This window comes from Ceratotherium simum, chromosome 9, assembly GCF_057802395.1.
Source record: "Ceratotherium simum simum isolate JZ-2026a chromosome 9, ASM5780239v1, whole genome shotgun sequence".
In the NCBI taxonomy this organism is placed as follows: Eukaryota; Metazoa; Chordata; class Mammalia; order Perissodactyla; family Rhinocerotidae; genus Ceratotherium; species Ceratotherium simum.
Window position 1 is genome coordinate 60807462 of NC_141908.1, and position 28000 is coordinate 60835461.

The following is a 28000-nucleotide window of genomic DNA, read 5'->3' on the forward strand; positions in this document are numbered from 1 at the left end:
ATTTATTCCCTCACCTGCAATATATGAATATTCTAATCCGAAGGCACACTAGTAATGGATATTATATATTTTTCTTTCAAATTATTTACCAATATGACAAGCAAAAATGTCTCTAATTTGAATTTATTATTAAAGAGATTTCTTGTACTAATTTTCTTTTTTTTGGCTCTTTGTACTACTTTAATAAGTTATTTCCTGCACTTTCCATTCATTTTCCTCTTAGAGGGTTTATAATTTTCATTGTTGTAAATGTTCTCTGTATATTTATATTAACCTTTGGCCTATCATAAATGATGCAAATATTTTTCTTGTTTACCATTTGTAATTTACTTTTCATCACATTTTTTGGTGTCATTTAGATCTAATCTTTTATGTAGCTACATCTGTCCATCTCTGCAGTTCTGCTACTGCTCTTTCTCCTTTGAGGTTTCTCCCCAAGTCAATATCCTATACTTGCTGACTTCAATTTTATTCTAATTGATGTACAGTTTCATTATATTTAATGCTCTAATTTATATGGAACTTATCTATTTTTAAATGAAAAGTACACCTCTAGCTATTTTTTCCCAAAGATTTCACCCATAGTCCAGAACTATTCATTGAAATTTTTCTTCTGCTCTTATTGATTTGTATTGTGGCCTTTTATCAAACAATATATTTTCATATACACTAGTATTTGTCTCTGATGCATCTGTGCTATTTTATTGCTCCATTTGTCTGTTCTTCAGTAAGTCCCACAGCTTTACTAAGATTTTGCTGCATTTTAAATTACATTTAATAGGTATTATTTTCAAGTGTTTTTTCCAGGCATACATTGTCTGTGCATCTCACATCAATATTTCAATTATTGTACCCATTTTATAGATAAGGAAACGGAGCACAGAGAGATTAAGCCCTCCAGCTGTACATGACAAGTCAGGATTTAAACCTAGATGTGTGTAATTCCAAAGCCTGTACTCCAAAATTCTTTTTTTTCTTTTTAACTAAAGGGAAACTTTATTTAGCCTTCTTTTTTTAAGCAATCTAGTTTAAAAACAAGTTGAGGTTAAGAGAGCAGAAAGAACATGAAACCTTCTAACAGACAGTCATACAGACAGAAAGAGGGAGAGACAGACATTGGTCAGAGACTTCCATGTCAGATCTTTTCCATCTTGGAAATGTGGTCCTCACCGATTCTGGTCAGCTCACCGTTTCTTCAGTCTTCTGCTCGACGATCTTCTCCAGCCAGTGGACGCACATCTGCTCCTTCCTCAGGCTCACCTGGAAGGCCAAGGCCTCTGCTTGGACTTTGCTCAGGACCTGGGCCATCTCGTTTGCCAGCTTGAGTTTCTCTTCTGCGTTGGCCTTCGGCGCTTGGTATCTTTGACCTTCCTTTTCAATTCTTATGTAATCCTCAACAAACTTCTTCAGCGATTCTTCATTGGTGCAGTAGCCTTCCATCACGTCCTTCTGTTTCTCAAAATGCTTGATGAGGTCAGAAAAAAATTTTTTCATGGACTTCAGTTCTGCAGTAAGCTTGTCTTTTTCTTTCAGAACCTTCTGGATTTCTGCTTTGGCAAGTTCCTTCTGTTTCGGAGCCTCCTCCATCGCCTGGCCCACGATCCCCTGAAACTCGTCCATGATCTTCCCCATCTCCAGGTTCTTCACGGGGAGCTCCTCACACCTGCTCTTCAGCAGCAGGTTCTCCTTTTGCGTCGCTTCCACGTCCGCGTCCAGGTCCTTCTGGCCGTAATGCAGCACGTCTAGGATGGGCCCCACCGGCAGCATGGACCCCCGGCCCGATGACACACGCGGGTGCACGTGGCACAGGAACACCCAGACCTCAGAAGAAACGAAGTTGCCCCAGCTTCGCCTCAGGCGGGCAGCCGGAGGACGCGCGCCCGCACGGCGCGCTGCTCGCCTCGGGCCGCGGCGCCGGTCTCCGCGGGCGGTCTTTCAGGAGCGCCTCGGACCTGAGTGTGAAGGCTGTTTCCTCAAGGCGATTCCGTAAACCAGGTCTCCGAACTGCTCAGGTTCTCCTCCTCACGCCGGGGCCTAGAAGCTCGTCCTTCGGGCGGCTCTGGGCCCCGCTGAGGGAGGGAGGGGGAGGGGAAGCACTGGGGCGGCAGGCGAGGCCGGGCCGCTGCTGGGAACCCGCGCGCCCGAAGCCTTCGCGGTTCCCTCCTCGCCCGCCGCTCCCGCAGCCCCGCCACGGGCCGCACCACAGGCGTGTCACCTGTGAGGCTGAGGTACACGCTGGCTCGAAGGAGTCCTCCGCAGCCCCGCGGGTCCCCCGCCCAGCGCCTCGGCCACAGGCCGGAGGCCTCGTGCAGGCATCCTGGAACCGGGCCTCTCCTCCGCCTCCGAACGGGTTCCAGTTTGCGCCGTCCGGCTGGTTCCAGTCCAGGTTGTGAGGCCCGGGGAGGGGGAATGGGGCGCTCTTCCGCCTCCTCGGGGGCCTTTTCCTGCTCCCGTCTCTTCCCGGGAGATGTGAGGCAGCGTCTCTTTCCCAGTTTCCCTGGTGGGGTCGGCCTTTTGCGGCGGCATCGTCGAAGAAGTCACATTCGAGCCTTAGCGGCCCAGTCCTCCGAGACTCGGCCATTTGGCCCTAGGCCTCTTGCCTCTGAGGACTCGGCAACGCTGCCCTCCAGCCTTCGGAGCGGCGGGGCGGGGTTCCCGGGACCGGAAGCCTGCGGAGGGGGAGGGACCCGGCCGCCCCACGTGCCCTCCGCGTGCTCCTCCCCCCTGCGGCGCAATGGGATCCTCCCTTCTGGCTTGGGCGCCAGCCACCCCAGGCGGGTCTTCTAGGATTTCGGAGGTGCACGGAATGCTTTTATCTAGGGAGTAAGAACTCACGTGTTCCTCCCAGCCCTGCTCAGGGCTGCCAGACATTCGCCTGGAGATGCCATTTGGTGTCAAGACTTCCCGGGACTGGGGAGAGCTTGAGGCATCCAGGCAGCCAGACGAGCGGGCCAGGCGGCTGGGACGCCGATCGTCAAAATTCACGTCATCCCCTGGAGGAGGCTCGGCATCGGCCGCTGCTGGTTTCTAGAGAATTCCATCGGTCATTTTGGTGTCCACTTCCTTGGTGAACGTTGGTTCTCTGTCTGGGTCCAGATTTGAAGAGAGTTTTCTAACCCAGCGGTGTCCGTAGCAAAACAAGCCTCAAGTTTGCTCTTCACTCTAGGACATAAAATCCTGAGCGTCTGTGGATCCCGCAGAGGTGACTGAAGAGTCACCTTCATAGCTTTGGCTACGTTCTTGGGTGGCACATTTCCTTTCTGCGACAGACGAAGAACAGATGATCTTATAGTAAATTCTGGTGGTGAAAACAGGAACTCGCAGTTTTCTATACTTTGGTCACCACCGACAGTTCGTCGCTTTGCTTCTTAAATGCTTTACTGCCTTGTGTGGCAGTTTATTCCTGCGTATCTTGTCTCCAGTCCTAAGTGTTTTATATTTTGCTGCTATTATGCTTTCTTATTTTCTCTTTATGACTTCTAATCATTGCTGTTTGTAAGAAAACTATTGATATTTTATAATATATTGTCTACATAACTTGAATTTTATATTAGTTCTGATTTTTTTAGTTAATTATACTGAAGTGTTAGTTAGGTAATCCTGTTAGCTATAAAAAATGATCTTTTGCCTTCTCTTGTGCAACATTTTAAATGCCCATACATTAGCTGGTGGTATGTAGTTAATTTCTCAACTGGTCTTTTCCGTTTGTTTTGAAACTGTTGTTTTCAATTTGAATGAAAAAAATCACCCATTTTTCCTGTTGGTATAGTGATTCTCATGTCCTTGAGGCTTAATTATTAAGAGGGTAACCTTAAGGCACATTCTCATGTTTGGGTCACAGACCACTACACTGAGCATTATGGAGAATGAGTTTCAAATGATGATTTCTTGGCTTCATAAAATTACAGTCTTTTCAGTAAAGATCCAAGAAACACTTTCCTTCTGGATGTCAACAGTCTACTTAAAAAAGCAGAAATTTAGGCCCATTGAAAATGGTAAAGTCAACAGTCAAAAATAGAGAGTGAAGGGCTCTGCTTGTCTTCATTGATGTTGGTATGAGCTAAATGGTGACATTTGTATAGCTGTGACTGAAAGATTAATGTAATGTTCACGATGTTATAATCTGTGCATGTGAGCACATTACAACCTAAACTTACACTCCTCATACTGTTGTCATTTGTATCAACTGAAAATTTAGTAAGTATAATGTCATAAAGTTATAATTTTTCCAACTATTGTAAAAGAAGTATTTTTTCTTTTTCTATTTAGACACAAATCATGAAAACCAACTCACTTTTAGGATAATTTTAGTATATTCTATTCTCTTATTACATTTCTGGGACAGTTTACAGAATATTATGAAAAAATGTTTCCATCTCTAAAACGCCAGTTTTCATGATACTTCCACTGCTTCGTAGATCATTGATTCAGGAAATATTCATTCATTCAACAACAGAAAATGTTGAGTGCCTAATATATGTTATTCATTGATTTGGGTAGTAAAGAAGATTGACGAGCAGCAAAGAAGACAGTCAAGAGTCCTGCCTTTATAGAGCTTATATTCTAATGAGGGAAACAGGCAATAAACAGTGAAAACTACTTTGGAGAAAGCATAAAGCAATGTGACAGATTTTATTTTCCAAACATTGGAGAATATATATATATCCCATCCCATATGTTCTTCTTACAATGTCATATTGACACTTCTTCATCAAGAGGCAAGGCCTACATCTCCACTCCTCCCTTGAAGCTGGGTAAACATTTGTAACTGCCCCCAACCAATAGAATGCAGCAGAAATGACATTGCCTGACTTCCCAAAGCTAGGTCATATATGGTGATATGGCTTCTGCCTGGCTCGTGCTTACAGGACATTTGCCTTTGGAGCCTTGAGCCACCCTGTAAGAATTCAGACTACCCTGAAGCCACCATGCTGGAGAGACCCTATAGAGAAGGAGAAAGATGAGTGAGGAGCTCCAGCTGTTCCAGTCTCCAGCTTTTTCAGTCTTCCAAGACCGGGTGCCAGACATGTGAATGAAGGCTGAGAGATGACCCCAGCCATAGCCATTGTCTGACTGCAACTTCATAAGAGACTCTAGGCCAGAACTGCCCAGCTGAACTACCCTCAAATTCCTGACCCACAGAAACTGTGAGAGGTAGTAAGTGAATATTGTTGTTTTAAGCAACTGAGTTTTGATGTAATTTCTTATGCAATCATAGAACTGGAAGAAGCAGGGTAAAGGAAAAGAGAGGGATAGGAGGGGGTTAGATTTTACATTGATATTCAGGGAAGGCTTCCTCAAGGTTGTAGCATTTGAGCAGAGAATAAAAATGAAATGAACAAAAAAATGAAGAAGCTGTGTATATATCCATAGAAAGAAAATCCCAAGCAGAAGGGATAGCTGGGGATGCTTGGCCAACTGGACAACCAGCAAGGAGGTATGTTGCTGATGGGAAGTAAACTAGAGGGATTAGTGGTTGTATGGACGGCAGGAGTCATATCCATGTGGAACCTTGGAGGATCCTGAAAAGTTGAGGGGTTTTATTTATGTGTAATGGGAAGCTCTTGGAGGATTTTGAACAAGAAAGTAGTGGGCTCTGATTTATTTCATTTATTTTCTGGATGACTTCTTCCCCTGATATTCTCTCACTGATTTGGCTGCAGCCACATTGCCTGTTTTTCTATTCCTTAAACATACAAAGCTCTTTCCTGACTTAGAGTCTTTGAGATTCCTGTTCCCTCCACCAGCGCTTGTCTCCTCATATCTTTAAATGTGTTTTGCTGCCAGGATTCTTGGTCTGTCTATCCAAACAAAAATACCAGTCCACTTTAGGTGACACTTCCAATCATATCACCCTGTATTTACCTGTTTATGGTGTGTTGCTCCTTCTCAAATGTAAGCTCCATGAGAACAGGGATGATGTCTCTCTTGCTTTCAGATGTGTCCACAGCACGTAGAACAGTGCTTGGAATAAAGTCAGTGCTCCACCAATATTTGTTAAATAAATGCATGAACAATCATATCTTCCATAGATATTGTGAAGAGTAAGAAATACAATGTATGAAAAAATATTGGCATGTAGTTGGTTCTTCATGAACCACTAATTTGGAAAATTTTAGATTTTATTTTTTTCCTCCCCAATATTTTTTTTATTGTGAAATTTTTGTTGTACATTATTGTTTATCAGTCACCATAAAAGTGCATCCCTCCACCCCTTGGGCCCACCCCCCACCTGCCTAGCCCCTGGTAACCACCAAACAATTCTATCTGTCCGTGTGTTGGTTTATCTTCCACATATGAGTGAAATCATGTGCTGTTTGTCTTTCTCTTTCTGGCTTATTTCACTTAACATAATACCCTCCAGGTCCAGCCATGTTGTTGCAAATGTCACGATTTTGTCTTTTTTTATGGCTGAGTAGTATTCCATGGTATATATATACCACATCTTTTTTATCCAATCATCAGTCAAGGGACACTTGTGTTGCTTCCATGTCTTGGCTATAGTGAATAATGCTGCGATGAACATAGGGGTGCATAAGCCTCTTTGGATTGTTGATTTCAGGTTCGTTGGGTAGATACCCAGTAGTGGGATAGTCGGATCATAAGGTATTTCTATTTTTAATTTTTTGAGGAATCTCCATACTGTTTTCCATAGAGGCTGCACCAGTTTGCATTCCCACCAGCAGTGGATTAGGGTTCCCATTTCTCGACAGCCTCTCCAGGATTTGTTGCTTTTTGTCTTGGTGATTATAGCCATTCTAACGGGTGTAAGGTGATATCTTAGTATGGTTTTGATTTGCATTTCCCTGATGACTAGTGATATTGAGCATCTTTTCATGTGCCTATTGGCCATCTGTATATCTTCTTTGGAGAAGTGTCTGTTCATTTCCTCTGCCCATTTTTTGATTGGGTTGTTTGTTTATTTGTTATTCAGTTGTGTGAGTTCTTTATACATTGTGGAGATTAATCCCTTGTCAGATATATGGTTTGCAAATATTTTTTCCCAGCTGGTGGGTTCCCTATTCGTTTTGATCCTGGTTTCATTTGCCTTGTAGAAGCTCTTTAATCTGATGAAGTCCCACTTGCTTATTTTTTCTTTTGTTTCCCTTGTCTGAGGAGACATGGAATTCAAAAAAGTCCCTCTATGGCTGATAACGAGTAGTGTACTACCTATATTTTCCTCCAGGAGTTTTATAGTTTCAGGTCTCATCTTCAGGTCTTTGATCCATTTTGAGTTAATTTTTTGTGTATGGTGAAAGAAGATGGTCTACTTTCATTCTTTTGCAAGTGGCTGTCCAGTTTTCCCAGCACCATTTGTTGAAGAGACTTTTCTTTCTCCACTGTGTGTACTTAGCTCCTTTGTCAAAGATTAGCTGCCCGTAGATATGAGGTTTTATTTCTGGACTTTCAATTCTGTTCCATTGATCTGTGTGTCTGTTTTTGTACCAGTACCATGCTGTTTTAATTACTATCGCTTTGTAGTATGTTTTGAAGTCAGGGATTGTGATGCCTCCAGCCTTGTTCTTCTTTTTCAGGATTGCTTTAGCTATATGGGGTCTTTTGTTGCCCCATATGAATGTTAGTATTCTTTGTTCCATTTCTGTGAAGAATGTCCTTGGGATTCTGATTGGGATTGCATTGAATCTGCAGATTGCTTTAGGTAGTATGGACATTTTAACTATGTTTGTTCTTCCAATCCAAGTGCATGGAATATTTTTCCATTTCTTTATCTCATCATTGATTTCACTCAATACTGTCTTGTAGTTTTCATTGTATAAGTCTTTCACTTCCTTGGTTAAATTTACTCCTAGATATTTTATTCTTTTTGTTGCAGTTGTAAATGGGATTGTCTTCTTGAGTTCTCTTTCTGTTAGTTTGTTGTTGGTATATAGAAATTCAACTGATTTCTGTAAGTTGATTTTGTACCCTGCCACTTGGCTGTAGTTGTTGATTTTTCTAATAGTTTTCCACTGGATTCTTTAGGGTTTTCTATATATAAGATCATGTCATCTGCAAATAGTGAGAGTTTCACTTCTTTGTTGCCTATTTGGATTCCTTTTATTCCTTTTTCTTGCCTAATTGCTCTGGCCAGAACCTCCAGTATTGTGTTGAATAAGATTGGCAAGAGTGGGCACCCTTGTCTTGTCCCTGTTTTCAGGGGGATGGCTTTCAGTTTTTCCCCATTGAGTATGATATTGGCTATGGGTTTGTCCTATATGGCCTTTATTATGTTAAGGTAGTTTCCTTCTATACCCATTTTGTTGAGAGTTTTTATCATAAATGGATGTTGGATCTTGTCAAAAGCCTTCTCTGCATCTATTGAGACGATCATATGGTTTTTATTCCTCGTTTTGTTAATATGGTGTATCACATTGATTGATTTGTGGATGTTGAACCATCCCTGTGTCCCCGGTATAAATCTCACTTGATCATGGTGTATGATCTTTTTAATGTATTGCTGTATTTGGTTTGCCAATATTTTGTTGAGGATTTTTGCATCTGTGTTCATCAGCAATATTGGCCTGTAATTTTCCTTCTTTATATTGTCTTTGCCTGGCTTTGATATCAGGGTGATGTTGGCCTCATAGAATGTGTTGGGAAGGGTTCCATCTTCCTCTATTTTTTGGAATAGTTTGAGAAGGATAGGTATTACATCTTCTTTGAATGTTTGGTAAAACTCTCCAGAGAAGCCATCTGGTCCTGGACTTTTATTTTGGGGGAGGTTTTTGATTGCTGTTTCAGTCTCTTTACCTGTGATTGGTCTATTCAGGTTCTCTATTTCTTCTTGATTCAGTTTTGAGTGTAGGAATTTATCCATTTCTTCCAGTTTGTCCAATTTGTTGGCATATAGTTTTTAGATCATAGTATTCTCTTATGATCTTTTGTATTTCTGTGGTATCTGTTGTCATTTCTCCTTTTTCTTTTCTAATTTTATTTATTTGAGCCTTCTCTCTTTTTTTTCTTGGTGAATCTGGCTAAAGGTTTGTCAATTTTATCTTCTCAAAGAACCAGCTCTTTGTTTCATTGATCCTTTCTACTGTTTTTTTTCTTTAATTTCAATTTCATTTATTTCTGCTCTGATTTTTATTATTTCCCTACTTCTGCTGACTTTAAGCTTTGTTTGTTCCTCTTTTTCTAATTCTGTTAGACATAGTTTTAGGTTGCTTATTTGGGCTTTTTCTTGGTTGTTAAGGTGGGCCTGTATTGCTATGAGTTTCCTTCTCAGGACTGCTTTTGCTGCATCCCATATCAGTTGGTACGGTGCATTTTCATTTTCATTTGTCTCCAGATATGCTTTGATTTCTCCTTTAATTTCATCAATGGTCCATTGGTTGTTTAGGAGCATGTTGTTGAGTCTCCACAGCTTTGTCACTTTCCCAGTTTTTTCCTTGTAGTTGATGTCTAACTTCATGGCATTATGGTCTGTAAAGATGCTTGTTATGATTTCAATCTTCTTAAATTTATAGAAGTATGCCTTGTTTACCAACATATGGTCTATTCTTGAGAATGTTCCATGTGCGCTTGAGAAGAATGTGTAATCTGCTGTGTTTGGATGGAGTGCTATGTATATGTCTATTAAGTCCATCTCATCTAGTTTTTCATTTAGGTCCATTATTTCCTTATTTATTTTCTGTCTGGATGATCTGTCCATTAATAAGAGTGTTAAGCTCTTGATAAAAGTGTTAAGGGTGTTAAGATCCCCTACTATTATTATGTTGTTGTTAATATCTCCTTTTAGGTTTGTTAATAGTTGCTTTATGTACCTTGGTGCTCCTGTATTCGGTGCATATACATTTAAAAGTGATATGTCTTCTTGGTGGAGTGTCCCTTTTATCATTATATATTGCCCCTCTTTGTCTCTCATTACCTGTTTTATCTTGAAGTCAACTTTGTCTGATATAAGTATGGCAACACCTGCTTTCTTTTCTTTGCCATTAGCTTGGAGTATTGTCTTCCATCCTTTCACTCTGAGCCTGTGTTTGTCTTTACAGCTGAGATGTGTTTCCTGGAGGCATCATATTGTTGGGCCTTGTTTTTTAATCCATCACACTGCTCTGTGTCTTTTGATTGGAGAGTTCAGTCCATTTACATTTAGGGTAATTATTTATATATGGGGGCTTGTTGTTGTTATTTTATCACTCTTTTTCCAGTCCTTTTGCATTTCTTTTGTTTCTTATCCCATGTGTCTCAGGCTACCAATTTAGTTTGGTAGTTCTGTATGGGGGTTCTCTTAGTTTTATCCTTTTTTGTCATGTGTGATTCTGTTCTGCTTATTTGCTTAGTGGTTACCATGATGTTTGTATAAAAAATCTTGTGGATGTGATAGTCCATTTTTTGATGGCCTCTTATTTCCTTAGACTAAGTCAATTCGATCTCTTTCCTCGTCCCCTTCTAAGTTATTGTTGTCACATCTTATTTTTTTTTAATTTTTTGTTTATTGCAGTAACATTGGTTTATAACATTGTAAAAATTTCAGGTGTACATCATTGTACTTCTATTTCTGCATAGACTACATCATGTTCACCACCCAAATACTAATTACAACCCATCACCACACACATGTGCCAAATTATCCCTTTCACCCTCCTCCCTCCTCCCTTCCCCTCTGGTAATCACCAATCCAATCTCTGTCCCTATGTGTTTGTTTATTGTTGTTATTATCTACTACTTAATGAAGGAAATCATATGGTATTTGACCTTCTCCCTCTGACTTATTTCACTTTGCATTATACCCTCAGTGTCCATCCGTGTTGTCACAAATGGCTGGATTTCATCGTTTCTTATGGCTGAGTAGTATTCCATTGTGTATATATACCACATCTTCTTTATCCATTCGTCCCTTGATGGGCACTTAGGTTGCTTCCAAGTCTTGGCTATTGTGAATAATGCTGCAATGAACACAGGGGTGCATGTACCTTTACAAATTGGTGTTTTCAAGTTCTTTGGATAAATACCCAACAGTGGAATAGCTGGATCATATGGTAGTCCTATCCGTGATTTTTTGAGGCATCTCCATACTGTTTTCCATAGTGGCTGCACCAGTTTGCACTCCCACCAGCAGTGTATGAGAGTTCCCTTCTCTCCATATCCTCTCCAACACATGTTGTTTCCTGTCTTGTTCATTATAGCCATTCTGACGGACTAGAGGTGATATTTCATTGTAGTTTTTATTTGCATTTCCCTGATAGTTAGTGATTTTGAACATTTTTTCATGTGTCTGTTGGCCATCTGTATATCTTCTTTGGAGAAATGTCTGTTCAGGTCTTTTGCCCATTTTTTAATTGGGTTATTAGTTTTTTTGTTGTTGACATGCCTGAGTTCTTTATATATTTTGGAGATTAAGCCCTTATCAGAAGTATGGTTTGCAAATATCTTCTCCCAATTGTTAGGTTGTCTTTTCATTTTGTTGATGGTTTCCTTTGCTGTGCAGAAGCTTTTTAGTTTGATGTAGTCCCATTTGTTTATTTTTTCTATTGTTTCTCTTGCCCGGTCAGACATGGTGTTTGAAAAGATGTTGCTAAGACCGATATCAAAGAGGGTACTGCCTATGTTTTCTTCTAGAAGTTTCACAGTTTCAGGTCTTACATTCAAGTCTTAAATCCATTTGGAGTTAATTTTTGTGTATGGTGTAAGGTAAGGGTCCACTTTCATTTTCTTGCATGTGGCTATCCAGTTTTCCCAACACCATTTGTTGAAGAGACTTTCTTTTCCCCATTGTATGTTCTTGGCTCCTTTGTCAAAGATTAGCTGTCCATAGATGTGTGGGTTTATTTCTGGGCTTTCGATTCTATTCCATTGATCTGTGTGTCTGTTTTTGTGCCAGTGCCATGCTGTTTTGGTGACTACAGCTTTGTAGTATATTTTGAAATCAGGGAGTGTGATACCTCCAGCTTTGTTCTTTTTTCTCAGGATTCCTTTAGCTATTCGGGGTCTTTTGTTGTTCCATATAAATTTTAGGATTCTTTGTTCTATTTCTGTGAAAAATGTTGTTGGAACTTTGATAGGGATTGCATTGAATCTATAGATGGCTTTAGGAAATATGGACATCTTAACTATGTTAATTCTTCCAATCCAAGAGCATGGAATATCTTTCCATTTCTTTGTGTCTTCTTCAATTTCTTTCAGAAATGTTTTATAGTTTTCGGTGTACAGATCTTTTACCTCTTTAGTTAAGTTTATTCCTAGGTATTTTAATCTTTTTGTTGCAATTGTAAATGGGATGGTATTCTTAATTTCTCTTTCTGCTACTTCGTTGTTAATGTACAGAAATGCCACTGATTTTTGTATGTTGATTTTGTATCCTGCAACTTTACCATATTCGTTTATTACTTCTAAAAGTTTTCTGGTGGATTCTTTAGGGTTTTCTATATATAAAATCATGTCATCTGCAAATAGTGACAGTTTCACTTCTTCCTTTCCAATTTGGATTCCTTTTATTTCTTTCTCTTGCCTGATTGCTCTGGCTAGGACTTCCAGTACTATGTTAAATAGGAGTGGTGACAGTGGGCATCCTTGTCTGGTTCCTGTTCTTAGAGGGATAGCTTTCAGTTTTTCACCATTGAGGATGATATTAGCTGTGGGTTTGTCATATATGGTCTTTATTATGTTGAGGTACTTTCCCTCTATCCCCATTTTATTCAGAGTTTTTATCATAAATGGATGCTGTATCTTGTCAAATGCTTTCTCTGCATCTATTGAGATGATCATGTGATTTTTATTCTTCATTTTATTAATGTGGTGTATTACGTTGATTGACTTGAGAATGTTAAGCCATCCCTGCATCCCTGGAATAAATCCCACTTGATCATGGTGTATAATCTTTTTAACGTATTGTTGTATGGGATTTGCTAGTATTTTGTTGAGGATTTTTGCATCAATGTTCATCAGTGATATTGGCCTGTAATTTTCTTTTTTTGTGTTGTCCTTCTCTGGTTTTGGTATCAGGGTAATGTCGGCTTCGTAGAATGAGTTAGGGAGCTCCCCCCTTCCTCAATTTTTTGGAAGAGTTTGAGAAGGATAGGTATTAAGTCTTCTTTGAATGTTTGGTAGAATTCACCAGGGAAGCCGTCAGGTCCTGGACTTTTATTTTGGGGGAGGTTTGTGATTACTGTTTCGATCTCCTTACTGGTGATTGGTCTATTCAAATTCTCTACTTCTTCTTGATCCAGTTTTGGAAGGTTGTATGATTCTAAGAATTTATCCATTTCTTCCAGATTGTCGAACTGGTTGGCCTATAGCTTTTCATAGTATTCTCTTATAATCTTTTGTATTTCTGAGGTATCTGTTGTAAGCTCTCCTCTTTCATTTCTGATTTTACTTATTTGTGCCTTCTCTCTTTTTTTCTTGGTGAGTCTAGCTAAAGGTTTGTCAATTTTGTTGATCTTTTCAAAGAAGCAGCTCTTGGTTTTATTAATTTTTTCTATTTTTTTTTCATCTCTATTTCATTTATTTCTGCTCTAATTTTTATTATTTCCTTTCTTCTACTGATTTGGGGCTTTGTTTGTTCTTCTTGTTCCAGTTCCTTTCAGGGCATTGTTAGATTGTTTGAGATTTTTCTTGTTTGTTGAGATAGGCCTGTATCGCTATAAACTTCCCTCTTAGAACCGCTTTTGCTGTATCCCGTAAATTCTGGCATGTCGTATTTTCATTTTCATTTGTCTCCAGGTATTTTTTGATTTCTTCTTTGATTTCTTCATTAACCCAGTCATTGTTCAGTAGCATTTTGTTTAATCTCCAAGTATTTGTGGCTTTTCTGATTTTCTTCCTATGGTTGATTTCTAGCTTCATACCGTTGTGGTCAGAAAAGATGGTTGGTATTATTTCAATCTACTTAAATTTATGGAAACTTGTTTTGTGGCCTAATATGTGATCAATCCTGGAGAATGTTCCATGTGCATTTGAAAAGAACGTGTATTCTTCGGTTTTTGGATGGAATGCTCTGTATATATCTACTAGGTCCATCTGCTCTAGTGTGTCGTTTAAGGCCAATATTTCCTTATTGATCTTCTGTTTGGATGATCTATCCATTGGTGTAAGTGGAGTGTTAAAGTCCCCTACTATTATTGTGTTACTGTCTATTTCTGTTTTTATGTCTGTTAATAATTGCTTTATATATTTAGGTGCACCTACATTGGGTGCGTAGATATTTATAAGTGTTATATCCTCTTGTTGGATTGTTCCCTTGATCATTATGTAATGCCCTTCTTTGTCTCTTTTACAGTTTTTGTTTTAAAGTCTATTTTGTCTGATATGCGTACTGCTACCCCAGCTTTCTTTTCATTGCCATTTGCATGGAGTATCTTTTTCCATCCCTTCACTTTCAGTTTGTGAGTGTCTTTAGGTCTGAAGTGTGTCTCTTGTATGTAGCATATGTATGGGTCTTGTTTTTTTATCCAGTCAGCCACCCTATGCCTTTTAATTGGAGTATTTAATCCATTGACGTTTAAATAAGTACTTACTTATTTACTTACTTACTTAAATAAGTACTTACTGCCATTTTTTAACTTTTTTTTTTTCTCAGTGTTTTAGTATTCCTTCTCTGTTCCTTTCTTCTTCTATACAGAATTGATGGTCACTTTAGTTTGACCTCTGTCTGAAAGCTCTACTCTTTAACTCCCCTCCTCCCTCATTTTATGTTTTTGATATCATATCTAACCTCTTTCTTGTGCACTTGTATCCATTACCCTCTTATCATGGAAATAGATAATTTTTCCTATTTGTGGTCTTCTCTTTTTCCCTTAAATCAGTCCCTTTAACATTTCTTGTAGCACTGGTTTCTTGGTGACAAACTCCTTTACTTTTTTGCTTGTCTGGGAAAATTTTGATCTCTCCTTCCATTTTAAATGATAACCTTGCCGGGTAGAGTATTCTTGGCTGTAAGTTTTTTCCTTTTAGCACTTTAAATATATCGTGCCATTCTCTTCTAGCCTGTAAGGTTTCTGCAGAGAAGTCAGCTGATAGCCTTATGGGGTTTCCTTTATATGTAACTTGACATTCTCTTGCGGCTTTTAGGATTCTCTCTTTATCTTTAATTCTGGACATTTTGATTATGATGTGTCTTGGTGTGGGCCGCTTTGGGTTTATCTTGTTTGGGGCTCTCTGTGCTTCCTGTACCTGGATGTCTGTTTCCTTCCTTAGGTTAGGGAACTTTTCAGCTATTATTTCTTGAAATAGATTCTCTGCCCCCTTGTCTCACTCTACTCCTTCCGGGACACCTATAACACAGATGTTAGTGCACCTGATGTTGTCCCAGAGGTCCCTTAGACTGTCCTCACTCTTTTTAATTCTTTTCTCTTTTACCTGTTCACCTTGGGTAATTTCTTCTAGTCTTTCGTCCAGCTCACAGATCCGTTCTTCTGTATCCTCTACTCTGCTTTTGAGTCCCTCTAGTCAATTTTTCATTTCCAGTATTGTATTCTTCACTTCTGATTGGTTCTTTTTTATATCTTCCATTTCTTTGTTGACATTCTCACTGAGTTCATCTATTCTTCTCCCCAGATCAGTGAGCATCCTTAACACTCTTAGTTTGAACTCTCTGTCTGGTAGGTTGCTCATTTCTGTTTCACTTAGTTCCTTTTCTGGTGTTTTGTCCTGTTCCCTTACTTGGAATGTATTCTTTTGCCTCCTCATTTTGCCTCTTTCCCTGTGCTTGTGTCTGTGTATTAGGTAGGTCAGCTACGTCTCCTGTTCTTGGATAGGTGACCTTATGTAAGTGATGCCTTAGGAGGCATCAGTTCTCAATGTTCCAGGGGTCACCCCTATGTGGGCTACGTGTGTCCTTCTGTTGTTGCCTGTTTGCTCTCCCTGTAGGCACCCAGGGAGGCCGAGTTATGCTCCTGGCCAGCTGTTGTAATGCTCAGCTGCTTGTAGTTGTTGTGGGCCCTTCAGTCTCTTTATGAGGTGTGGGGAGCCCCAGCACAGTTGGCTGCAAGTTCTAATACCACATTTGTGTTGCAGTATTTCTTTTAAGTGAGTAGGCCCCCAGCGTGGCAGGTTGTTAGGCTCAGGGCCTTACAATTGCTGTAAGTCTCTAGCCTATTAGGTCTCTTGTCAGCTCTCTGAGGATTGCAGCTGGGTGGGGCTGGCCTCAGGCACAGGAGCACCCAATTGTTTCAGGCTTTGGAAGGTGGTGCAAACCCCCTATGTGGGTCTTTGAGAAGCACAAGTCTTCTGCAGCTGACAAGCCCTGCCGCCCACAGGTCCACACACACAGTCAACACAGTCCTGCCCCATGTGTGCACCCCGACCTCCCCAAGCGGACCCAGTCTCTCCACGGCAGGAGCCCCACACACTCCACCACCGCCCCACACTCTCCACCCACTCCTTGTGCACACCCTGCCCCACTAAAGTCGGCTCAGTTGCCAGGCTGCAGAGAATCCAGTCACCAATCTATGCAGGCCCACAAGTTGCCTGAGGGCTTGTTGTTGAGTGGGGCCAGTCTCTAGGGTGGGCTGCCTGCCCTGGCTGAGCTGGATTAAATCGGTGCTCTAGCAGGTGGGGCAGACCCTGGGCTAGCAGGCCTCAGGGAGAACTCCAATGGCGTCTGTGTCAACCCGCCCACACCAGGCCTCAACAATGGCCGCCACCAATGTCCCAGTACCTGGAGTGTTCTCACCCCTCACCGAGATGCACTTAGGGCCTATTCGGTGAGTCTCTTTTCACCACAGCACTGTGCACCTTTCTTTCTGGGGATTTTAGGATGCTTTCTGAAATGGAGGAGTTTGCGTGCGGGCCCTTTAACAGCCGATTTTAGTTTCTTTGTGAACCGGGTTTTCTGGGGGTACTCCCCAATGTTTTAGTAGCAGGCAAAGTCATATATTATGCCGCTGGTCTCGATTGTGCTGGGTCCACAAAATGCCCACAGCGGGGGCGCTCCCCGGCCAGGGCCCTGCGCCTCCAGGGAGGCTGCGTACCTGTGAGCTGCTCCCGGCGGCCGTGAAGCTGGCAGCATGTGAAGGCAGCATTTTTCCTCTCCAGAAGGGAGTCTCTGCCTCTTCCACCTCAGTTAGGATTGTCCATTTTTGCAGGAGTTCCTCTTATCCAGTTTTCAGTTCTGTCTCAGGGGTAATTTTTCCACGGGTAGTTGTAAATTGTCTGTGTCCATGGGAGGAGGTGAGTTCCACGTCTGCTTACACTGCCATCTTGACTCCTGAGCCTGTTGTCACATCTTATTCCTTCTTGTGTTGTGAGTTCGTGTTTAACATGATGAGGTTATATTTATGCTTACCTTCCCTTGATCTTTGGTTTTATAATTAAGTGTTTGCTAATCTATTTTGATAGAGGACTGTAATTTTTCTGGTTCTGTCAACCTATTTTCTTCCTTGTTCAAAACTTTGAATCCCATTTCCCTTTTTTCCTCAGGGATGAGGGCCTTCTTGAGCACTTCTTGTAGTGGGGGTCTTGTGGCAATGAACTCCCTTAGCTTTTGTTTATCTGGGATAGTTATTATTTCTCCATCATATCTGAAAGATATTTTTGCTGGGTAGAGTGTTCTTGGCTGAAAGTTTTTGTCCTTCAGAATTTTGAATATATCGTTCCACTCTCTCCTAGCCTGTAAAGTTTCTTTCGAGAAATCGGCTAAGAGCCTGATAGGAAATCCATTGTATGTTATTTTTTTTTTTGTCTAGCTGCCCTTAATATTTTTTCTTTGTCATTGACTTTTGTTAGCTTTACTACTATATGCCTTGGAGAGGGTCTTTTCGTGTTGCTGTATTTAGGAGATCTATTGATTTCATTCACTGGTATTTCCAGCTCCTTCCCTAGGTTTGGGAAGTTCTCAGGTATTATTTCTTTGAACAAGTTCTCTGCTCCTTTTTCCCTCTCTTCTCCCTCTGGAATACCTATAATCCTTATGTTGGGTTTCCTAATTGAGTCAGATATTTCTTGGAGAGTTTCTTCGTTTCTCTTTAGTCTTAGTTCTGTTTCCTCAACCATCTGGAGCATTTCTGCATTGCTGTCCTCAATATTGCTAATTCTTTCCTCCATATTGTCAGCTCTGATGCTTAAGGCTTCCAGATTTGTCTTTATCTCCTCTATTGTGTTTTTCATCTCTAAGATTTCTGATTGGTTTTTTTTTTTTTGTAGTTTCAATCTCTTTTGTGAAAAAATCCTGATTTCATTGCATTGTCTGTCTGTGTTTTCTTGTGTTTCATTAAGATTTTTTATGATGGCTATTTTGAATTCTCTGTCATTAAGGTTATACATTTCTGTGCTTTCCGGGTTGACTTCTGGGTGCTTGTCATTTTCCTTTTGGTATAGAGATTTAATATATTTTTGCATGGTACCTGTTGGTGTTGGCTTACTTTTCCTCATAGCGAAAATATATGGTTACAGTTTACTCTTTCTGCCACTGGGTGGGGGTCAAGGGCTGTGTATTCTGGCCCACATCAATCCGCGGGCACTCTTGTCAGCCCCTGGCTGATCTGAGGTGTGGCTGAGTGGTGGCTGCTGGCGGGGGAAGCGTGGGAACAGCTGAGACTGGAGCGCAGCTAGGCCAAAGCAGCTGGGGCTCAGGTGAGGGTGGGTTGAAGCAACTGCAGCTGAAGTGCTGCTGGGCCAAAGAAGCAGGAGCTGGAGCACCACTAGATGGAAGAAGCTGGAACTGGAGTGCACTGGGCCAAAGAAGGAGGAGCTGGAGCACAGCTGGGCCAAAGAAGCTGGAACTGGAGTATGGTGGGCTGAAGTTGCTGGTGCCAAGTCAGCTGGAGCCTGAGCACAGGCCAAGCCAAAGCCACTGGAGCCAGGGGTGGGGACGGTCAAGCCAAAGGAGCTGGGGGTGGGGCACGGTCCAGCCGAAGAAGCTGGGGCCATGGCACAGTGGAGCTGGAGAAGCTGGGGTCATGGCTTGATCCAGCTGGAGCAGCTGGGGCTGTGGCATGGGGGGTCTGAGCTGCCACTGCCTCTGGTGCGGGGGTGCAGGCTCACCCTACTGCTGGTCAGGTCCAGCCACCTGGGGGCCACTGCGTATGGGGGTGGGGTGCAGTCACGCTGCCCCTGTTGGTGGGGCCTCGGTGCCTGGGGGCCACTGCCTCTGGAGACGGGGCTGAGCTGAAGTGCCGCTGTGCTGAAGCGCCAGTTGGGCAGGCCAGGTGGGGGAGGGGCACTTACTTTCGCCTCCCAGATCTCAGAGATTTCTCACCTTGCTGTCACTCTCTGCTCTCCTGAGAGGCTAGTTTATTGAAACTACCCTCACAACAGTTCCGCTCCCTCCATAGGGGGATCCCCTCAGGCTGTGAGGGGTCTTGGAGATTGCCATTTTTCACACAGCGAGCCACCCCTCCCCCTCCTCTGAGAGCCGCATAGTCTCAGTCTCTGGGTCGCAGTCCTTGGGGAAGGAAGGGAGCTCCTCTCACCTCCTTCCACTTACTCTGGGGATTCTAGCACCTCAGTCCTTGTGTGTACGGCTGCCTGGGTGCCTCAGACGTCCCCTGGGTTGTGTGAACAGCTTCTGTTGGAAAATGAATGTCCTTTTTGTTGTGTCTTAGAGGGGGAAAGTTCAATGGGGGAAGCTCACTCTGCCATGATGCTGATGTCATTCCTCCCCCAATATTTTTCTTACTTATTTTTAACTGAATTCCACCTCTATTCTTATTTGCTCCATACAATACAAGCAAAATATCTTCAATTATTTGGCTCATTCCAATTGTTTTGCTTTTAATTCCAAAATTAATCTAATAGTTATCTTACAGATAGACTCTTCACAAGAGAAAAACTTTAATAAATGTGAATAGAGATTTTTAAATCTAAATATTTTTGGAAGTATTTTAGGTCTAGTACTCCTCTACTGTACTCTACAAAATTTGTTAAAGCTAGATGAATAAATTACATGTGGGGTTGAATTTTGTAAAACTACATTTTAGTTTTAAGTGGTAAAAAGTAGTCATTCAGTAAAATCAAACATCAACATCATAGCAGCTAAGATTTGCACCTGCAGTAGTAATGAGTTATGGCTAGACCCATCATTCATGTCTCCAACCATTTCTACCCCAATCCTATACCTAGCATCATGTCAAAATCAATCTACAGTGTTAGAAATGGCCAAAGCATCCACACCATCTTTAAAGGATTTCATTAGCAGGATCACCAAATAGAGATAGGTCCCACAAAAGTGGTGTATTTTACTCATGGTGAATTCCTACGTTATCTGAATCAAACTTAAATTCTGTAAAATACATCCCATAACAGATTAAAAGCAGAAGAGGCTGCAGAGCCATCACAAATACTTGGGAGCTTTTAAGATTTTCTCTGTCCTCCGCTAAGCTGCTAGATCAAACAGTAGGCTTGCATTAGTTTTTTTTTGAGCTCTCAGAGCAAACAATGAGCTTTCAGAGGCAGCCCAGGAGTTAAGTACCAAAGTTCTGAGAGTTTCTACCCCAAATGGAACATTTTTCAGCATAATTCTGCCAGCTTTCAAAGCAATAAAATAAAAACAAATAATATTTCCATCTTAAAGCTATCTATGAAAATATTTGATTCATTATTCTCAGCTAGAGAAAGCCATAACTTTTTTTAATACACATCATGGCTCATACTAACAGTCTTCATTTTGCTAGGAAAAATAAAAACATTGTGTTACTCCACTATTGAACACATTTTATATAGACTGTGTAGTGCCAAGTTCATCATATAGTTGAGCATGAATAGCCTCACTGTAGTTTCAGTACAATGGACATTTAGTGACAATGAAATGCTTTTTTAATAAACACATGTGAAAACATCTATTAAATGACTTATTGGTTTCCTGGTAAGTTTTATGCAGATATAGAGTAGAAGGTATGCTCAGCTATATTCAAAAACTCATTTTCCTCCCTCTAAATATGTCCCCCCATGTGCTAGCTCGTCCCTAAAATTATGTTGACAAGAAAGTTTTTTATTGCGGCATTACTTAGAAATATTAAAATGCAAATAATTCTTGGAGAAGGAAGACATTGACCTAAAGTTCCACAAAGGCATAAATTACTGACATCAAATCATTTCTTAAAAGAAGCCAGAAAGTCATTATTTTGCAAGGGACTACTCTCTCCCACTTCAAAACCTTGACAAGTTATTAAATTGGCCACACTGATGTATAACAAATACTTCAAAACAAATAGTGTCTGAGATGACCAAATTCTCTATATGTTTAAAATTTAAAAAGACTTTTTTGGTTTAAGTAAGGCCATATTCTTCGTATTCAAAAATAATGAAATGTGATCTTGACTTGCACAGTTTTACATTTTTTCAGATGTACACAGATTTTGTCAAAATACAGGATTATTCATCCACTTAAGTAGTTTCAGTAAATACAATGAATGTGCCTATATATTTATTTATGTTATGCTTAATTCACATCGACAAAAAATAGATTACTACATACTTGTAGTACTGTAAATATGTTGATATATATGCACAGGACCTCCCCCCACCATAAGCTCCATAAAATACTGAATATTAATTACTTAATTGTATATTCATTCTCATTAAATGCAAGAAAACCCAACTGCCTTCCTCATTACTATTGCCTAAAACCCCTAATATAATTACAGGATTATCTAAATGAAAAAAAGAAAGAAGAAGGAAAGAAAAGGTGGCTGATTGACTATAATATCAGAAATCACAGAAATAAGATGTATTTATATCTAAGAGGATAAATACAGGTCAAAATATAATAACGACTTAAAGTCATTGCTAACCTCACATAATTTAAATGGACAAGTTAGATTTAAAAAGACTTTCACAAGAATCTAGCACAGCATGGTGGTAGAATAGAATGAGCTCTGGATTTGGATTCACAGTAAGCAGGTTCAGCCTCTAGCCCTACTCCTTGCTGGTGATCTAAACACTTAGGCTTTCTACATTTCAGTTTATTAGTCTATAAATAAGAAGACAAAAAAGGTAAAGATAAGCCTGGATCTATTTCCAGCCTCACCACTTACCAACTCAATGACCTTGGGAAACCACTTAATATTTCCAGCCACAAAGTATCACTAATCATAGAACTTACTTCACTAGGTTGTCATGAAGTTTCAGAGAGATAATGCATGTAACTTAGTCACCATAGTCCTTGGTTGAAGGAAAGATTTGATAAATGGGAGCTATCATTAAAATATTGAAGAGATACAAGAAAAGCCGCCCTACCATCCTTGACTGTTCTTGTAAGGCTCAACCTCTAATAATGCTTATGAAAAACTATTACACAACTGAATTACTATTAAAACCATTCCAGGTTTACCATTAGGTCTATATTTGTTCATATTTAATTAATTTAACTGATAATTGAGTATTAATACAATGAACATCGAAGAAAATTTGAAAGTGTTTTATTATGTAGTCATGACTATTTATAGGCAGATCTGCTTCTGACTTAATTACCTTCACATGTTAGAAAAGGAAATATTAATTAAGTTTAAAAATCCCAAATTAACTATTGTAAATGAAGCTTTATGTGACTAGAGCAGGAAATGACTAGCTTAAGGCTATGCCTGGATTTTAAAATTCCTTTTCCAACTAATAAACCTATCAATTCCAAGTCCAAAGCACCAAAATTAAAGTTAATTTGAGAGTTTTATGTCAGACATTTAGAAACATTCACTGAAAATATCCTAATTAACCTAGTTTAATAATTTTATGTAATTATAAGAAACATTGCTTTTATTAGATTATTTTAAAAGCAAGCATTGCCTTTTCAAATTAGTGTAGCATTTGATAATATCTAAACCTATGCAATTTTAGGAAAAATGTGTATTTTAAGTTAAAACCTCAACTTTAAATATTTCAAAATATGTTAACATAGTTTGTGATTTTTTTAAAAACTATGCTCAATTTAACAAAAAATAGATGCATTTTGATCCTTTATTTGACAGATCTATCTATGTATGTGCCTTACAGCCAAATTTCTTTTAAACACTAGAGAAAATGTCAAATTTTTCTGAACTGCTATCAAGTAGATTTACCAGGTAAATTTTGGGTAAAAAAAAATCGCTGGAAATGTATGAAAATATCTAACATTCTGTACGAATTAAACTTTTTTGTTAAGGGCAATGTAAATGCTACATATACTATGCAATATGTTGGCCATCCATTCTCTCAACCAGAATCATATTAGCATCTACTTCCACATATTTATTCTTCAATAAATGTTTACTGAAGACCATGCTAGTTATTTGCTGGATGGAACTAACTTATGGTCCAAATAATAACCCTGACATAACTTTGGAATCACGAAAGAAAAACTAAATATTTAAGTGTATTTATTGTTTGCCAATTTTTTCAAATTTCATAACTTGTTTACTTATAACAAGATTTCATTAAAAGACTGGTAAAATAATGTACACATTGTTACTATCTGTTAACTAGAATATTTGGTTTGCCAAAGAGTCTCATTCTCTCATTTTGCTCAAACAGAATGAATTAAATTACATGTGATATCTGATATATTCTCAGTGTTGTCTTGATGATTACTTTATTATTTGTATTTTTTAGTATTTAAGATTCTTAGGAATCTCATTTTTATCCTTTAGATAATTTTTTATTATTCTATTAGGCAATAAAATAACAATGCCTATTTTGGGAATAGAAATCTCTTGGTTCCATGGCATATCTTTAGAATTTCTACACCGTGGACTTACGTCAATGGATGATAAATCTTTGGTTCTTGAAGATGTCCAACTAGTGTATAAAAGCCAATTGTCAAGATAATAACTTGGATGTTTCTCACTTTTCACATTTGTTTTGAATTCTTTGCCAAACTCATATATTTATCTTTTAGGGGGAAATCATGTTAATAAAAATAAGCATATGTCTCCAAATCCAAAAGCCAGCACTTACAGAGCTATGATAAAGGAAATCAGAGGGTGAGGACATTTGTAAGAATTATCATTGATGTGCATTGCTTCCATATCTCCCTTTTCCTTTGGCTTTTGTAAAAGTCTGTGTTTTTGTGAATGTGCTCTGAGTCTGTTCAAGGCAGCTGCTCCATTTCCCTTAAGTTACAAATCCAGGAAGCAGTGGGCAGTAAGGAGGATAGCCATCAGAGGATAGGGTGGCTCTCTTACATTGACACAGTCGGTGTGAATATTGAAGACCACCTAAGTCGTGCTTTGTAACTGAACTGTATATAAAATGTTGATAATGGAAAGAGCTCAGATACAAAAAATATCAATAACATTATAGAAAATAAAATCTAGTCCTTTTAATTATATTTATTTATGTTTTCCAAAAATTATCCTGAAAAATAAAGAGAATGTACAGATTGGTATGATTAACTCCAAGTAGCACACTACTCTACTAACTGTAAGATTAGTCCCTAGTATATCACTCACTATTGTTGTGAGCCACTACTGCTCTTGTAGCTATAACTCATCAGATAAACCAGATTAAAAGATTCTGAAGGTCAAGGAATGTGATTTCTTTTAGGTAGTTCATCCCCAGGGTTTAAAATTAGAACTCACACTTTTATACATCAAGCCACAAAAGGAAGATGGCATGCCTCCGTTATGGACAATAGAGTGGCTTTATTTTTTATTTTTGAGGGGGATGTTATTTGTTATATTTTGTTTTGTTTTGCACTTTAAAAATTTATTTAAAAAATTTAAAACTTGTACTTTAACCTTATTCTAATCAAAGACATAATCTATAATTTTTAGATAGGGAAAACATCTTTCAGAAATAAGGATTTTTTTAATTAAAAAAAAGTAGATGTCTCAATTTATTTCAAGGTCAGTCTATATTAAACTCAAAACACTCCTCCTGAAAAATTCTTGTGAATTATAATATGAGATTTATAATTTATCTGAAATGCTCTTAATAGAGTTTATTTTTAATAGGATGTAGACTAAAACTATATGGCAATTGAGCAGAGCATTATGAAGCACCATATGGGCTTCTAAACTGAGAAGATGATACACATGGGACCTGCCAACTATTCCTCTCTGTCTCTCCTTCTCCACCTGCCAGTCTCCCACCACATCCTGAATTCTGTCATGATATTGGGTGCCTTTGGTATAAATTACTTAAATGGCAGTCTATGGGTTCCTCAATAAACATCTCTTAACAATGAAAGGCAGAAAATAAAAAGAACTTAACCTTATTAAAAATCAGTGGCCTGTTTTAAGCTACAGGACTATCAACTTATAAACTTTTCCAAATGGAGATAAGAGGTGACAAACAATTACCTGACCATAATTAGAGACCAGGGCTAGTGATGAACAGATAATGACAAAATTAAAGCAGAGTGAATTGCTCAGAGTAGCAGCTAGACGAGCCCTGACAGGTACTAGTAAATAAAAGAATTGAAGCACAATATGCTTTTCTGGTTTCTCTCCCCCGTTTATGGTCAAGTTTTAAGCATTTTTTCTTTTATAGGAAGATAAATGCTTCTTTTTCCTGTTTATCCTTCCTTCTGCTGTCCACACTTATGGTTTAAGTCAGAAGAAAAAAAATTGTGTAAAATGTTTATAAAAACATGAGATTGGGGACATACCACCAGCTCAGAGGATTAAACATCTGTGGCATCTGCTCTGGTGGCAGAAAATCAAGTTCAGCCTATGGGAAAATGAGGCAGTAGGGGGAGGATTTCTTTGATATATTCTTTCCCACTCACCTCCCAATCCCTCCTCTTCCTCTCATTTAAATGGGGAGAATGTCTGTTAAAATGCTGTATGCATAGTATTGTTTCAACATTTTAACTTATAATTGCAGTTACTAGCCTTGCTTTTCTGCCTGTGTTGCCTGTGCCTTCCTGATTCTCTCCACATTTATCTCTCTGAGGATTCCTCTTGCCTTCCCATTCCCTTGTCCTCTTTCTGGTTCTTCTCGCTTTGTTTCTCTCATTTTCCTGTGATGGGAAAAAAACAAAGAGGTGGAATTCAGTAAAAGATATGATGAGGATAAAAAGGAATAAGTGGTACAATAGCCATGTCTAATTTTATCATTTACTATTTGTGTAATATTGTTTTCCTAGAACTTATTTATCTTACAACTGGAAGTTCGTACCCTTTGACCAACATCTCCCCATTTCCCCTAACCCCCTGCTCCTGGCAACTACCCTTCTACTTTCTTTTTCTGAGTTCAGCTTTTTTTGATTCCACATATAAGTGAAATCATAGAATATTTGTCTTTCTTTGTCTGACTTATTTCACTTAGCATGTTTCACAACATGGTCCATCCATGTTGTAGCAAATGGCAGAATTTTCTTTTTTTATGGCTGAATAATATTCCATTTTGTGTGTGTGTGTATGTATCACATTTTCTTTATCCATTCATCCATCAATATCCACTATTGTGAATAATGTAATACTTATTATTTTTATAATAATTAAGTGCCTATTACAAGGAGTTTTCTTCTTTTTACCATTTAAATATGCCCCTTTAGAGCCAAGTTATTAGACACATCATGTTTTTTCTTAGTCCATAGCTATATATTTCCCTAAGTAATACTATCAGGATTACTCCATATCTATTTCCAAAAAGTAAGAATTGGAAAAGGGAGAAGAGGCACAGGTAAAAGAGTGAAGGACAGAATGGAAAAAGAGGGCAGCTATTTCTCCCTGTCTCTCTCTGCCGTGGTTGGCTTCTCTGATAATGGCTGCACATTTTCCATGGCTCCAGCTCCCACTAGACAACCCCACCCTCTGTGGTCCCAGCTCCTGCCAAGCAGCCCCTGCCCTGGCCCTCGCCCTCGCCACCCAGGCTCCAGGAGCACAGCGAGCCCCAAGAGTGGGAGTACCTCCTCTGCGGCTGCTGTCCTCTGGGTTGTTTCACTCTTCCCTGCTCACTGTCTTGTTTCTTCCACGACTAACATAACAAATTCCCTCTCATAAATTTTTTCTGTTTGAAAGATCTAAAATGGTTTCTATTTTCTTGACTGAACCCTGATAGATACAAATATTATAGTGGAAAGAGCCCTACAAATGAAGTTAGAAGACCTGATTTCATGTCCTAAGTGTGACTAATTAGCTGGAAAGTTTGGGTCAGGTCATTTAACCTCAAGTTCATAAAGTTGCTTTATGGCTCAAATATCATAGTTTACAGTGAAAGCTCTCTAACTCACCTCCATTAACAGACTTGTCAGATTCATAAAAGCTCTCCATTCTTCTGTAAAACATACTGACTGATATCTATGGCACAGTGAAAGCACAGAGCTGGTAGTCCTTTTTCCAGGAGGCTACACTTCTGCCCCTGCCTTCTGATTTATGTTCTTACCAAGAGTTGGTTGTGTTTATTCAAGACCTGTTTATGCCAGTTGTTAGTGTAATTACATAATGTAATTAGCGAGTGGCAGAGGCCCAGCTAGTTTGGTGACTTTTACCATGTAGAGATGTAAGAGGAGGACTGGAAACAAGTAAGAAGTGATGTTTTGGAGCACTATAGAGTTGGTGGAGAACAACCATTCCTTCCCTCATGCTTTCTGTGGCTAAGGAAAGTCATTTGAATTGGTCCTCTGGTTCCATCCTTCCAATAAGAAAGGAGTGTTCAAACTGCTTCCCCTTGCTACTAAAGCAAGAACTGGCAATCATCTCTAATCTGAAAGTGGCTGAGCTCCTGATAAGCAAAGCACCTGATGCAGCTAGGGTATAGAGAAGGGGCAGAAGGGGCAAATCAGAGACACGAAGTGTCAGGAGGATAGCTTGCATTCCCATCAGATGCTGTTGCAAGGATACCCAAGGACCTCTGCAATACTGCTAGACAAAGGAGAAAGTGACACAGCTAAAGGCATTTTGCTGCTCCCCCCTTCAGGAGGCCACTCCCTGAATAGGTGTATGCCAAAAGCAAGGCATCATAGGTGGTGCATCTGCTGTGGGAGGTAAGAAGGTAAAGAAAAGGTTGAGACAAAGGCAGATATCCCATAACAGGGTGCTGTGCATCAGGAGGCCACTATCAGGTCCTATAAAGAACTAGCAACTGGGCATCCCACAAGAGTGGCAGCATTTGAAAGCCCACCAGACAGTTGAAAGCCCAGCCAGCAATAGACAAATAAGCAATTTCACCACCACAGAAGGGGTGGTCCTCATCCAGCAGCAAA

The 28000-nt window shown here is 39.7% G+C and overlaps 1 pseudogene; it reads right to left on the reverse strand.

Annotated features, from left to right (window-relative positions):
- Positions 1–1135: 1135 nt before the first annotated feature.
- LOC101406194 (transforming acidic coiled-coil-containing protein 3-like) lies at positions 1136–27068 on the reverse strand (annotated as a pseudogene).
- Positions 27069–28000: the final 932 nt, after the last annotated feature.